Source organism: Mus musculus, chromosome 15 (genome assembly GCF_000001635.26).
Source record: "Mus musculus strain C57BL/6J chromosome 15, GRCm38.p6 C57BL/6J".
NCBI classification, from domain to species: domain Eukaryota; kingdom Metazoa; phylum Chordata; class Mammalia; order Rodentia; family Muridae; genus Mus; species Mus musculus.
Window position 1 is genome coordinate 6,988,493 of NC_000081.6, and position 13,157 is coordinate 7,001,649.

At 44.2% G+C, this 13,157-nt stretch overlaps 1 long non-coding RNA gene across 1 annotated transcript in view; it reads left to right on the forward strand.

Moving 5' to 3' along the window:
* The first annotated feature begins 4,768 nt into the window (after nt 1-4,768).
* The window catches only part of Gm30559, a 37,901-nt gene continuing 29,512 nt past the window's right edge, over nt 4,769-13,157 (forward strand). The window contains exon 1 of the long non-coding RNA XR_383811.3: nt 4,769-4,917. This is a non-coding gene — a long non-coding RNA (predicted gene, 30559). The remainder of the gene's footprint in view (nt 4,918-13,157) is intronic.

Here is a 13,157-nt window from a genome sequence, read left to right on the forward strand (position 1 = left end):
GGCCTTTGCTGAGAGAACAGATGAGAAGCACTGTTGGGGGAAGAAGAGACAGGAAACACAGGCTGCCTAGCTGGGAAGTCCCAGGACCTGGTTGAGCTGCTCCATGGCCTGCTCTTAACATGACCATGTGGCTTTCTCCTCCACTAAGCTACAAGCCTTTTCCTTGAAGACAAAATCCTCTTACCAAACCCAAGTGAGTGACAGCTTACCGTGGCCTAGAGTTACTGATTCTTAGAAGTCAAGAACCTTCAGCATGACTGTCTCCCCGAGTCCATCTCCAATAGGAACTAGGCTTCTGCACTAGTATATCAACTACCTCGATTGGATAGATAGTAATCAATGTGTCTGGACTTTGCCTCCAGGTGCAGATGTCCACTGTATTATTTCAAGGCACCAAGAATACCAATGAAGCCCTCCCTGTACCACTCCCCTAAAACCAGATCCTGGGACCAAAGCCTTCTGTCCCCTAACCTTCTCCAGGAGAAAACAGTCCTGTCCTCCTCTCCTGCTGCCCAAGCAAGTGCTCTCTCTTCTTTCCTCACCCTGTGAAAGAATGTCGCACTGACTCACACACACCAGGCCGATGGAAAGGATCTGTGTCAATTCAAGGAAGGATTGGAGAAGAGTATGTTCAGACTGTGTACAGCATTGATGTAGTTTGATAAAGTTTCATAATATCAACTTAGTCATTAGCTGATCTGAGAAACGCCAGCAGGCCAGTGCAGATCTTTTCATGGGACGCTGATCTTCATCAATCTATGGTGACATTCTCCAAGCCACGGCACAAGGCAATGAATGGCCAAGTGTGTGCAGATGTTCCATGATGAGCCAATCCTCTGGCAACCAGACTCGTTCTTGAAGTCAGCTGCTCTGATTGTGTCTTCACTTTTGTTTTGGAACAAGGTGTTATTTCCCTTTGTTTTCCCAGCCCGTGCTTCTGAGGATAGAAAAATGGCACCACGGATATCTTTAAGTGTGAATGTATGTCTGTTTGTGTCTGTGTGTATATGTATGGATCTCTGTGTGTGTCTGTGTGTGTACAAGGGTCTCTGTGTGTGTCTGTGTGCATGTGTATCTGTGTGTGTGTATGTGTATGTCTGTGTGTGTCTGTGTATGTGTGTGTATAAGGGTCTCTGTGTGTGTCTGTGTGATTGTGTATCTCTGTGTGTGTGTGTCTGTGTGTGTGTGTCTGTGTCTGTGTGTCTGTGTCTGTGTGTCTGTCTGTGTGTATCTGTCTGTCTGTCTGTGTGTGTGTGTGTGTGTGTGTGTGTGTATGTGTGTGTCTATGTGTGTGTATGTGTGTGTCTGTGTGTGTGTTGGTACTAGGGACTAACTAACTTTACGTATCCCTTCAGATTACTGGGTTTGCATCCTTAGCCCCACTGTGATGTATGAGGAGCTTGACTTTGGCAGTGTTCCCTCCCCAGGGCAAAGCCCTATGAATGGGATTTGAGACATCTCAAAGCTACACAAAAAACTTCCAGTCTCTCCTTTCCACATAGCCAGACAACAACTTGCAGTCTTCAAGGAGACCCTCAGCAGGCCCTTTGTCATGCTGGCTCCCTAATTTTGGGCCTCCAGCTCTGTGAGAAATGCCTCTTCTGTTGCTTAAATCCATTTACTTCACAGTGTTTCTCATAGACAGAACAGCCTAGGGCAACTGGGGAGTGCACCCTGGAAGGAGTTACTGCCTGCTGGAAAGGGTGGTAAGTGCTCACCCAGGCCCCACTGGCCATTCATCAAACAATGTTCAGGCCTTCACAAAGTCCATGGGACTTAGGAATTTGAGACAATAATATAATAACTGGGCCCATACTGTGACTAATGTCTATTTATTCCATTTTTTTGTTTGGTTGCTTTTTGTTGTAAGTTTATAAAATGTGCAGTCTGAGGAAGAACAACATAGATTCACTTAATAATAAAATATAGGATGATGTACTTGCTAGTCTATTAATGAGAAAGTGAGTTTCAAATAAGGGTGGTAAGTCTGACGCTGGGGAGGGACACAGGAAAGACTTACGGGGTTGTCTCTTCCTGATGTCTCCAGGGTGAACCACTTCAGCTCAGAGGGAAATAACTTGTCCAAAGGTCTGCCCACCTTCAGGTTATCATGTAATGAATGCATCATGTGATTGGGTGTCTCTTTGGAGATTTTAGGATCCTAAGGTGACTTCTTCAGGCTTTGTCCCAGCTATAATGTGCAGATACAGTTGAGCCAGGGGCAGTATGAGGCAGGGGAGGCAGAGGCATCCATGGCTGTGGCGACTTGGCGTACAGTGTAGCAGATGTGGGTTTGGGTAGAGCTGCCTCAGTTTCTGGTTCATGGGGTACGGCAACGGAGACCCCTGGCTACAATTGCAGCAGGGACCTCCCGCTCTTTGGATAACGATAGACAGTTATGCCTTGAAGCCTACATTCTGTTGGCAGCTTCCCTGATAACTTCCACCTCATCTCTATCAACTGGAAATACCCGGAGTGTTTCTGTTTCCTGTGCTGACCCCTGAGAAGCGTTGCCCTGACGAAGTAATCCAAATACAATACATAAATAGCCTCACGGAGAAATGACAAGTAGCTGGGTTCTTCTCCATCCATTGTGTCTCTTTGTTAGCCTTTGGCAACCAGCGCTCCATTCTGACAGACAAGTCTGTGGGGCACAGAGACTCTGTCCTTGCTGTCACATCAGTGCCTTTGACATGTCACCTCCTTAACAAGGTTCCTTTAACATCTTCTGTTTCTACAGCCAGCCCCTCTGCCTTTTCCCTCTGAATCCTCTTTCTCTTCTAGCCCAACCTGACTGCCTGCATTGTCATTCCCCCAACCTGTGTTTATGTTTTCTCTTTCAGGAAAATGTGGGGGGGGGGTCCCTCTCTTCTGTTGTCATTTTTGATTATTAATTAAGAACAAGTCCTAAAATCAAAGTAAACCTAGGCACCATAGAGGAGTTTGCAGTTGAGCCAGTCGTGCATTGTCTAGCACAATGACCATGATAGGGAAAGAGTTCAGGAAACGGTTTTTCAAGTTGGACACGCAAAACATAGGGGTTTGTGACATCTGGGAGCTGGGCTAAAAGCACATCCAAGTGGTCCACATGCCAACCTTCTTCCCATCTCCCTCCAGCTCTTACCTGTTTACCACATTAGAAAAATAATGTTTCGGGTTTTTTTTTTCTCTCTCTCTTTTCTTGGCCCTATCCACGAGGCAGGAGACAAGCCGCGTTAAGTCTCGTAAACTAAGAATAGTTCTAGAGATTTAACTGCCCAAGGTTTTGGAATGAAACTAGGTTAAACAAAGAAGCAACGTTGGCACCTTCTAAAGTTTCTGAGAACTTCATGTAAACAGGTCTTTCAGCAACCTGGAGATGTTTCCATGATCTCTTCCTCTCCCCCTTCCCCCTCCTCCTCCTCCTTTCCCCCAATTAAACCTGTTATTCTTTGAATACTAGCCTCCTTGGAGTTAGATGAACCTTCCAAAAAAAAAATGTCTAACTTGGGATGATTGTTTTTATGTTGAAGTAGTAGTACAGGGAGAAGAATGTCCAAAACTTAATCTTTTAATCAACTGCAGTCGATCTAATAGGCAATTATAACTTTATCCTTAGAACCATTGCTTATTCTGCTGTTTCTGTATAGAAGCCAACTAATTAATGAAGAAATGGGGTGGCATGGTCTCAGAGTGGCATGCTGGAGCCCACAAACTTGCCCTTAATAGGAAATTGGGGAGCGGAGCATGAAAGGTCCAGTCTGAGATGTTGGTTTAAATAGTCTGAGCCAAGTTGGACTTGGTGGTGCCTACCTGAAATCCCAGGCCTTGGGTGACCAAGTTGGAGGATGAGTTTAGGTTCAAAACCACCCTGGGATACATAAACAGATCTTCTCTCAAAAAACTAACCAACCAACCAAACAATAAACCAGTACATTTGGTCTGTGTGGGTGTGGTCCAAGAAGCAGTTATGGAACACCTACCTATACCTGCTTAATTGGCTACTCACACCAAGCTATGGTTAGTCATTGAACAATAGAAGCATGCTCTTTCCTTCTCTAAGTAGGGCCTTGGCCCAGGGCACATGGCATGGAAAGAGAAGCATAAGACAGATTTCTGTCCCTGCTCACTCTCTTGGCAGGAGCTGAAGTACAGTGTTCTAATTGCAGTTGTATTTGGAATCCTGCTAAGTTACCCAGAAAAACTGGTTCACGAGGTGCCTTGTAAGATGCTTCAGTCTATAGAACCCCAAGCCTTGCAATCTGCATAGCTAAGAAGAGGACACTGAAGAGTCAGATTCAGATTATCACAAGAGAAGCAGTGGGATTAGGAGTCAGAGAGAAACACTGTACAACGCTAAAGACGGAAGAGACAGAAATGGAATTGGACAAGGCAGAGAAAGACAAGTAGAGATAGACAAGAGAGAGGAAAGAGGAGGGGAAAGAGAGAGGTAGAAGAAGGAAGAAAGGACAGTAGATCTTACTGCTTCCAATGTAATGGATCCTGGCCTAACTAGTTCACACTAGAACAAAAAGGGGGCATAACAACTATTCGGATGGAGAAGTACATGCTTTTGTGTGTGAGGGATGTGTGTGTGTGTGTGTGTGTGTGTGTGTGTGTGAGAGAGAGAGAGAGAGAGAGAGGGAGAGAGAGAGAGAGAGGGAGAGAGAGAGAGAGAGAGAGAGAATGAACCATATGTATAACCTTAAACAAGGCGTGAGAAGCCTGTATTAACTACAACAAACAAAAGCTTCTGAATTTTAACCCAGGGCTATCTTCACAGAAAGCTTCAGCTAGCGAGCTCAAGATCAGTTCACAGGAAGAGGCCCGCCGGGGGATACATGGCTTCCTTTTGCAGCGCACTACCCTGTGCTGGCGCTTGAATCCTGGGTCATGAAGAATTCATAAGAAAGAAACTAAGAAGACATTGATTTTGAGGTAGGTCGGAATGAAGGGCTGGGCCAGGGCCAGGATTTCAGACCTTGCAATATTTTGCCTTCTGGGAGAGTGTCTGTAGGCTGATGATAATGATGACAGTTGGCCAGGCGCCTTTGCAGATGCATTTCCCAAGCTTTTCCAGACTTAATGAGTCCATAGAGCTTCCCACAGGCCAGAGCTGTCGTGTTAGTCCTAAGTAACTACACTAAGGAACGAGGAGGGTCTCAGTGAGTGATGGTGACAGTTGAGGGACAATCTCAGTTTTAATTCTCACATTCCTTGCTTGGAATGGCTCAACCAGGAGGCACAGGCCAAAGAATGACTGCAAGGGTGAGATTTTGAGAAAGGCTAGAGAATGCTCCATGTGTGCCTTTACCCCCCTGTCCTGGTTCTTTTAACAGCTGCCGTCTGAGCTGCTACCTCTGCCTGTTACAACAGGTGCTTGCTGAACCCTGGAGCTCCCCAGAACTGCCTCAGGAGTCTCCTGAGGCTCAACACCTTCAAATCTAGGTGTTTTGGTTCTGTGTCTCCAGAGAGAAGATCCATCATTCTCCCAAATTCTTTGGCAGGTAGACACAGGCATCGGCTAGGCCTCTTCAGATGGGCCAGGGAAGACGCTGACTTTGAGAGTCAGGCATGGTGCCACATGCCTGTAATCCCAGCACTTGGGAGGTGGAGGCGAGAATATCGGGACCTCAAGGCCAGCCCTGGCTAAATAAGTTTGAGATCAGCCTGGGCTACATGAGACACTTCTTAAGGAATCAATCAACCAGTTAATCAATAAAATAAGACTTTGATTTGGATGAATGTCTGTGAAGTGAGGATTGAGTAGATTTCTGATGAGGATATTAGAGAGAAAGTACTTTGTAAAGGCAAAAGGCATGGGGCTCCCCGGGGAATGTCCCATTGCTGGGGTATGAGAGCAAGGGGTCTTCTATGACTATGATTGGGGAATCTTGATATAGCCGAGCAGAGTCCCAGCTAGTTTACCTAATAACCAAGACAGTGACCTCAGACAAGTTTCTTTCGGTGATTTTTATTATTTGTCACCAAGAATTCAGTAGTTAAATACTTTTATTATAACTCATTAGAGACCATTTGTAAAAGAAAAATGTGCCTATCCCTATTTTCATACCCAAAATGGGTATCTCTGAGAATCGTAGTAATGCATGGAGCCAGCTACCTAAGTGCACCCAGAATAAAGCCAACCCTGCCTAGGTTTTGGATTTCTAGCTTAGTGGTTGTGTTTGTTGGTTCTGTGTGTTTGTTTTCTATCCCACAACCTCCACTTTTGTGAGAAGAGCCTCATTTTAAGTTAGATTGGAGTGGGAGTGATCAAAAACAATTCGTAAGTGCATCTGGCAGCTGAGATTGGTTCATCCCGTGGCTGTCATTGGTCCATCCCCTGGCTGCCATTAGTGTCCTCATTTGACTGAGCACAGTAGCTGTAGGCAGGACAAGGAAAACACACTGGCTTTAAGGGCAGGAATTAAAGGTCTCTGAAAAGTAAATGCAGCAATCAAGATAAATAAGATAATTGGGCATGGGGACTCACCTAGAACCCTACCATTTGTGAGTCTGAGGCAGAAAAATCATGTATTCAAGGTCTGACTAGGCCAAACAAGTTCTAGGTTATTCAGGGCTATAAGGTCAGATCTGTCACAAACAAACAAAAAAAAAAAAAAAACAAAATGAGTTTAATCCAAAATTTTATATATTTGAGTCCATAACCAAAATAAATATAAGATCTATGAGGAAAAATTTAAAAATCAAAAAAAAAGGAAAAAAATTCCATTGCCTTAGATTCTGATAACTAGTTACCTACCCTCACCCTTCAGAGAATATGTGCATAATATTTTAGAATAAATGAACAGCATATATTAAGCTACCTAACTGCCTGGCTGGGTATTCAAAGCTGACTCTCCTCCTCCTGGTGTTCAGCAAAATGCATAACATCTTCCTGGGAGCATTCCTGAGCCCACGAATTTGGATTAGATCAGAATCTCCATGTCCAAACCTGCCTGAATTTTGAAGAAATATTAACTCTGGCTGAATCTCTAAAATAACAGAGGGAAGAAGGCCAAGTTAAATACAAAGAGACATAAGATCAAATTTTCACAAACCTCTGGGCAGATGGCCATCCAGCGTCTGTGACTAGACGCCTTGGTAAGTCACAGGATAGTGTAATTAACTTCTTCTGACACTTTGTGCCAGAGGCATAGTTAGCTTTTGAAACAGTTGATGTTTCCTTTGAGGTAGGAACTCCTAGGAGGAAGTGACACTGAATGACATTCTTGTTAACAAAGACAACACAAGCCTGGGTCTAGCCAACAGTCAGGACTGGGGTCCTTTTTCTATGCAAAGTTCAGAGAACTGAACTGGTGGCCCCTCAAAAATCAGGGCTTCTAAAGACTATGAAGCTTCAGGGAGGGCTTCCCTCCTGGACCAAAGACCATGCTTCTGTTTGATGAATTGAGAGAAGAGAGATGGGGCTGGGGCGGGGGGAGAGAAGGAAATGAATTCTAAGACAGCTGACTCTATGTAGACCCAGAGCTGCTGACCATATCCACCATGTTGTAAAGTTTGTCCAATACCCAAGGATAGTCTCACCCACGTTCATCACATAATCCTGAAGTTCTGCCATACAGATGGGGAAACTGAGGTCCAGTTAAATAATTTCAACAGTAAAACAGGACTAGACTCAGGTTTTCCAATCCTCAGGGAAGGCTCATTTCTTTGTGTCTCACAGTCATGCAAAGGAGATGCAATGCTGCACAGGGCATGTGCTAAACTCAGCTCCAGTTTTCAGGCTGGGAGACCTTCCTGTTTGATGTGAAGACCAGAGGGCAAAGCCAGCATTTTGAGAGCCAGATCTAGTTTACTGAAATGTTTTTTTTCCCCTCTCAATTTTTAAGTGTTTAAAAATTTTGAACATGTCAACATATTTTAAGACAGGAATTTTCACCAGCAAAATCCAGATTTCTGGCTTTTCTCAAAAAATTCCAAGATCAGGACACCCTGGAACCACTTTCATACAGGGCAGTGCTCGGCTTGAGCATCTGGCGTGCTGGGGTTCTTGCAGGGTTGATAAAATACACAGATGTGCTGTCTCCTACTAAGTGACACCTGGGACCTTAAGAACATCCGTCCATTGTGGCATCACTTACACCACTGGCGATTGCAAACCTCATAAGCCTGCCTTTTATCTGCCTTCTTTTCCCTTCTCTTCCTCCTTTTCATTCTCTCTACCTGTCTCCCTTCCTCTTTCTTTCTCTCATTTCCTCGTTTGCTTCGATTTTCTGCAGTGTCACTTTATCAGTATACCAGTTGACTGCAGCTGTGGACAACCAGCCCTGTTTAGAAACATGATGTCCTTGGAGCCATCTTTATTCCTTTAACTTCCTGTCTAGAGATCTGAAGTTGGTGTCTCTTATTATAGACCATGGGTATAAATGGTAGTCTCCCTGAAACAAACTCATATATTGTTATTGAACAAGGCAAGTGAATTGGTCATCATAACTTGTGGGGTTGTTTTGTTTTGTTTTTTAAATTCATTTATAAACATGTTTATTCCAAGCACAACACAACTGGTCAAATTGAAAAGGTTAACTCAAGGAATTATTAAAAGTGAACATGACTTAGCAATGTCTAATTCAACAAATAGAATATTAGCAATATACTCAAAACTCCTCTGTAAAGTTCATACCTACCAATCACTACTGTCTTCGTCTTTCCAAGGGCAACCATTTTCTTATCCAGTTTTAGCTGACTATGAACTTCTCATAATGGAATGTAGAGTGTATAACCTTTATTTTTTTAACTTATCTATTTAATTATATGTAGATGTGAGTGTGCCAAGTGTATGTCTACACACACAGAGCATACAGAGATCAGAGGAGGGGTTGGATCCTCTGGGTTACAGAGTTATAGAGACTTATAGACAGTTGTGAGCCACCACGTGGGTCTTAGAAACTGAACCCAAGTTGTCTGTACGAGCAGTAAACTTACACTGCTAAGCCACAGTTTCCATCCCAGGTACATAATCTTTAATATCTGACTTTTGAAAAGTAATACTTTTTATTGTTAAATTTTGCATATAACTTATTCAATGGATTTTGATCATAACTGTCTACTGTTGCTTCCTTAGTATATCCAGCCCATTTCCTTCCCTATTTCATATCTTCTTTTTTTTTCCTTGTTATTTATACCTAACCCCATGAGTCTAATTAGTGTTTCCCATATGTGCATAGATGTATGGCTACCCATTGGGACATGAGACACCTACCACTGTCCCTGTCCCTAAAGTATAATGACTCTCCTTTATTCAGAAGCCATCGACTGCCATTAGCTCCTTGCCAAGGATGTAGCTTTGAGTCCCTTTCCTCTTTGACGCAGAAAGTTTCACTGTTTGATCTTGAGTAGGCAACCACAACCAATGGGAGTTGATGTGTTGAACGGCCCACTATATCCAGAGCATTTTATGGTTCTCTTCTTTATCTGCTATCTTGGACTCTTTGATTTCACTTTATATTTATAGCTTCATCCATATTTAGAACAGTTGAGCACAACATTTCTTCCTAAGAATATTCTACATCGTACCTCCTCATTTTGCCATGTTTCCAAATCTGAGCTTTCTTTCTTTAGGGTTTTCCTCATAGGAGAGCTTGAGAGAAAACCGTGCCTGCTGACAGTCCATGTGGGAAGGTTTTCCTAGACGTCATGGGATCTGAGCAGAAAGAGTGGAATGGGAAGAGTTGCAAAAATAAGAAGTGGCTGTGTGGCTACCGGCATTTTCTGAGGGGACTGAGGCAATGCGTTCCTGAATGGCCCATCAGGGAGATCAAGAGGTGAAAACATTGTTTATGGGCTGTCTGTCAGTTCCTGTCCCTCAGTGGTCAAGGACGTGGCAGAAAGCATAAACTCTCCAAGGTGCTTGAGGTTTCCTGAAGAATTCTAAGCCCAAGAAGCTGTACTGTCCGAAGTGAGTTGCTATAGCAAAAGGGAGCCCAAAGATTTTGAAGCTATACAAGAGAAACCCCAGTGTGTTGGCCTTTTCGAGTAGTATGACAGTGAGCATTCTTGTACACATCTCTTGGGGTATATATCTATATATTTCCATTAGAGATATTCATAGAGATTGAAATGATATTTGTTGAATGAAGCTTAATAAAACAAAAACATATCAACCAAATTTAATACAAAAGCTTTCCTGTCAAAGGAAAAAAAAAAAGCTTCAAATTACAGAAGATTGTTGCCAGACTGTGTGTCTTTAGCTGTTGGGTTCATTTGGCCCCACGTTACACATCTGGTCATTTGATGACTTTGTCCCGGCCACAGATGTGCTCTTGGATTCTGCACTAAGGGGGGTGAGAACAACAACTTCACACTTGACCCAAGTGGCAATCCAAAGTAAACAGAAAGAGTAAAATAAGAGAGTACAAATGAAGCTGCCTTAATTAATGACATGTCATTCACTGGCCAATCGTTCCAAGTTCTTGACTAACTTGACTCCCTGTTGTGATACAGAGCCACTTCCGGTGTGGAATATAATCATTCCTGCAGTAATGCCCAGGGCCCCACGTTCCCTTGCTCTGCTCAGAGCCTTATGGTCCAGGCTGTCTGCAGCATGTGATCCCTACTAGAGAAACAAGAATAAAAGAGAGAGGTCTTTCCAACCTCTGTCTCCCAAATTCCCTCTCTTCTTCATTCTCTCCAAGATGTACCTCACCTACCCACAACACGGTACCTCAAAGCAACCCAAATGCTCCCTTCAGAAATCCTTTGGCTACCTTTGCCATGAGAAAAGTTGCTAACCATTGGTTATCTTGACCTGATGTTCAAGAAACACCTTGTAGGAGATACACCAAATCTAGAAAGTCACCTCTCCCAAAGACAAGTCAACAGAGCTAGAGGAATGGTAAGTAGAAGGAATTCCTACTCCAGAAGCCAGTGGCAGCCCTCTAGGTTCCTCTTGCTCTGTGGCCTTCAATGGCCATGGCCCTCCTCGGCCACTACAAGAGAGGGTTCTCCAATCTTGTCCCTATACTCTGTGATACTCCAGTCCACCTGACATCTGAGACAGGCCGTACCTGGCTCCCTGTTCGCCCATGCAGTCCAGCTAAGTTTTCAGCTAGACGATCAGTGCTTGAACCCACTGTGGGGTGTCCTGAGGCAGTGGGGGAGGTGTCCTCTTCCTAGACAGTGTTCTTTCTTAACTATGGGTACAGGGAGATCAAATGATTCCAACATCTTGCTTTGATGAGCATTAGAAGTGTCTATCCTGGGTGTTGCAATAACTTCCTTCTTCTGAGGAAGAAAGATCTAAGTCTGTCCTTTAGTGACCTTTTCTTACCTAGGCTCTTGTGAGTACCACTAGCATTCTTATGGTTCATAGATTCTAACTGTATCAACTCTCTGTGCTTGTGGGAGGCAGGCAATGAGGAGGGTGGGAGCTGGACGGCAGAGATTTATCACCAAACCCTTCTACTTTATGAACAGCCAGGATTTACTTGCTATGCAGACTAACTGAGCATGCTCTCGATTGCACATTTGATTCATGTATCTTTCTGAAGCAGCTCCAAGGCTTGGCTTGTTTTACCCCTGTGCTATTGAAGCCCAGTCTGGGACATGTTTGAGGTGACATCCAAACGAGGCCAATCTCTTAAGAAAAGCTATACTCACCAGGATGCCATGCCTACTAAGTCACACTAACTCGGAGTCTAATTTCCCAGCCACACACATTCATCTGTTTTCTTGTGGTGCGAGTCCCCACGCTATCTTGAAAATGGCACTGAGGAATGTGGCATGGACCCATCCCGATCCTCTGCTCCCCAGACTGTAATGCGAGCCCTTGGGGCATTTTGAGGTGTCCGATGGTATAGAGACTTAGTCCACGTGGGCACCTGTCTTTTCCAGCTCTCTCATGGAGCAGATGTGAACTTTTCACACCTTTCAACACCCCAAGGTTCAGTTTCTCCATCTGAGTCACAGTTTAATGACAATTTTGTTTAACAGGAACTCTTATAGGCTTAGATAAGCTCGTGAGATGTAAAATGGGAAGCAGCAAGATGCACTAGGTGGCCTTTCTGGCTATAGAAGCTTTGTTTGATTTTTGAAACCTCGAGCCTAGAACATATAAAACAGATTCTCTTTTGTATTCTCCAAGTCCTTGCTCCCTTCTTTCTATCCCATTCCCTGTAAGAGGTCTCCATTGTCACCCAGGGGAGAGCCCACGGGATGGCTGCATGGAAGGGCAATGCCTGGCATTCTTTTCTCCAGCCTGGATTTCCACTAATTCATCCTCAGGCTGGCTTGCTCTTTCCCTCTTTTGTTTGTTTTCAATTTTCAGGTGCTTGGAAGGAAGCTGAGAGATTTAAATGTCCCCTGTAGAATGGGTTAGGGCAACATCTCTAGGCTAAAGGGAGCTCACCTTTCTAGAATGAAAACCAGACAGACACCTGTTTCTCAGCAGTTAGCACTTTGATGGCTTACCCTAACCAGAGTGTGCTCCAAGCCAGCCAGACTCTCTGATACGGACTTCTGCCCCAGATGGAGAATACTAACGTCCGCAAAGGGCATGGTGCATTTAATCAAAGGAACATCAGTAAAACATCCCTGAAGAACTGGCTTCCCTTGCCAGAAGGGCCTCTCAGTGCATGTGAGGCACAGAGTTTTTGTGCCTTGCAAGTATGCATGACTGAAGTAAAATCCCACAATTCCACTGTTACAGAGACTCTTCTGGAGGAAGCATATCAGATCTGCCCATCCAGGGAGGCTTCCTAAGGCGGCTTTCCATCTCAAAAGCCTGGTGAATTAAAATCACAGGCCTAAGGAGATGGATGGGGATTTTGATTCTGAGGCCATTACCCCTTCTAGGCTCTGCTGCCATATATTCAGGCCAAAGCCACCCATCACAGTGGCTTCTCTGTCGAAAGGCATCCATCCAAATAACTCGTTCTAAGAATGGAAATGCAGAAGCCCCAAGGAGTCACACTTCTGGCAAAAGTCATTCTGCTTGAGCTTAGTATACGCTGCTTCCAGAACAACTTCTTTTCAGGTAAATTGGAACTCCCGATTTTTCCTGAACAGTCATTATGACTTCACAAACATCTGCTCTTCCATCTCCTGCATCTCAGACAAAGCATGTGAGACCCAGTGGTAACTAAGTAGGTGTGGGAAGTCAAAAGACGGAGCCCAAATTGAAGCCAGGTCTCTTGCATCACGGCAGGTTATCCACTGTC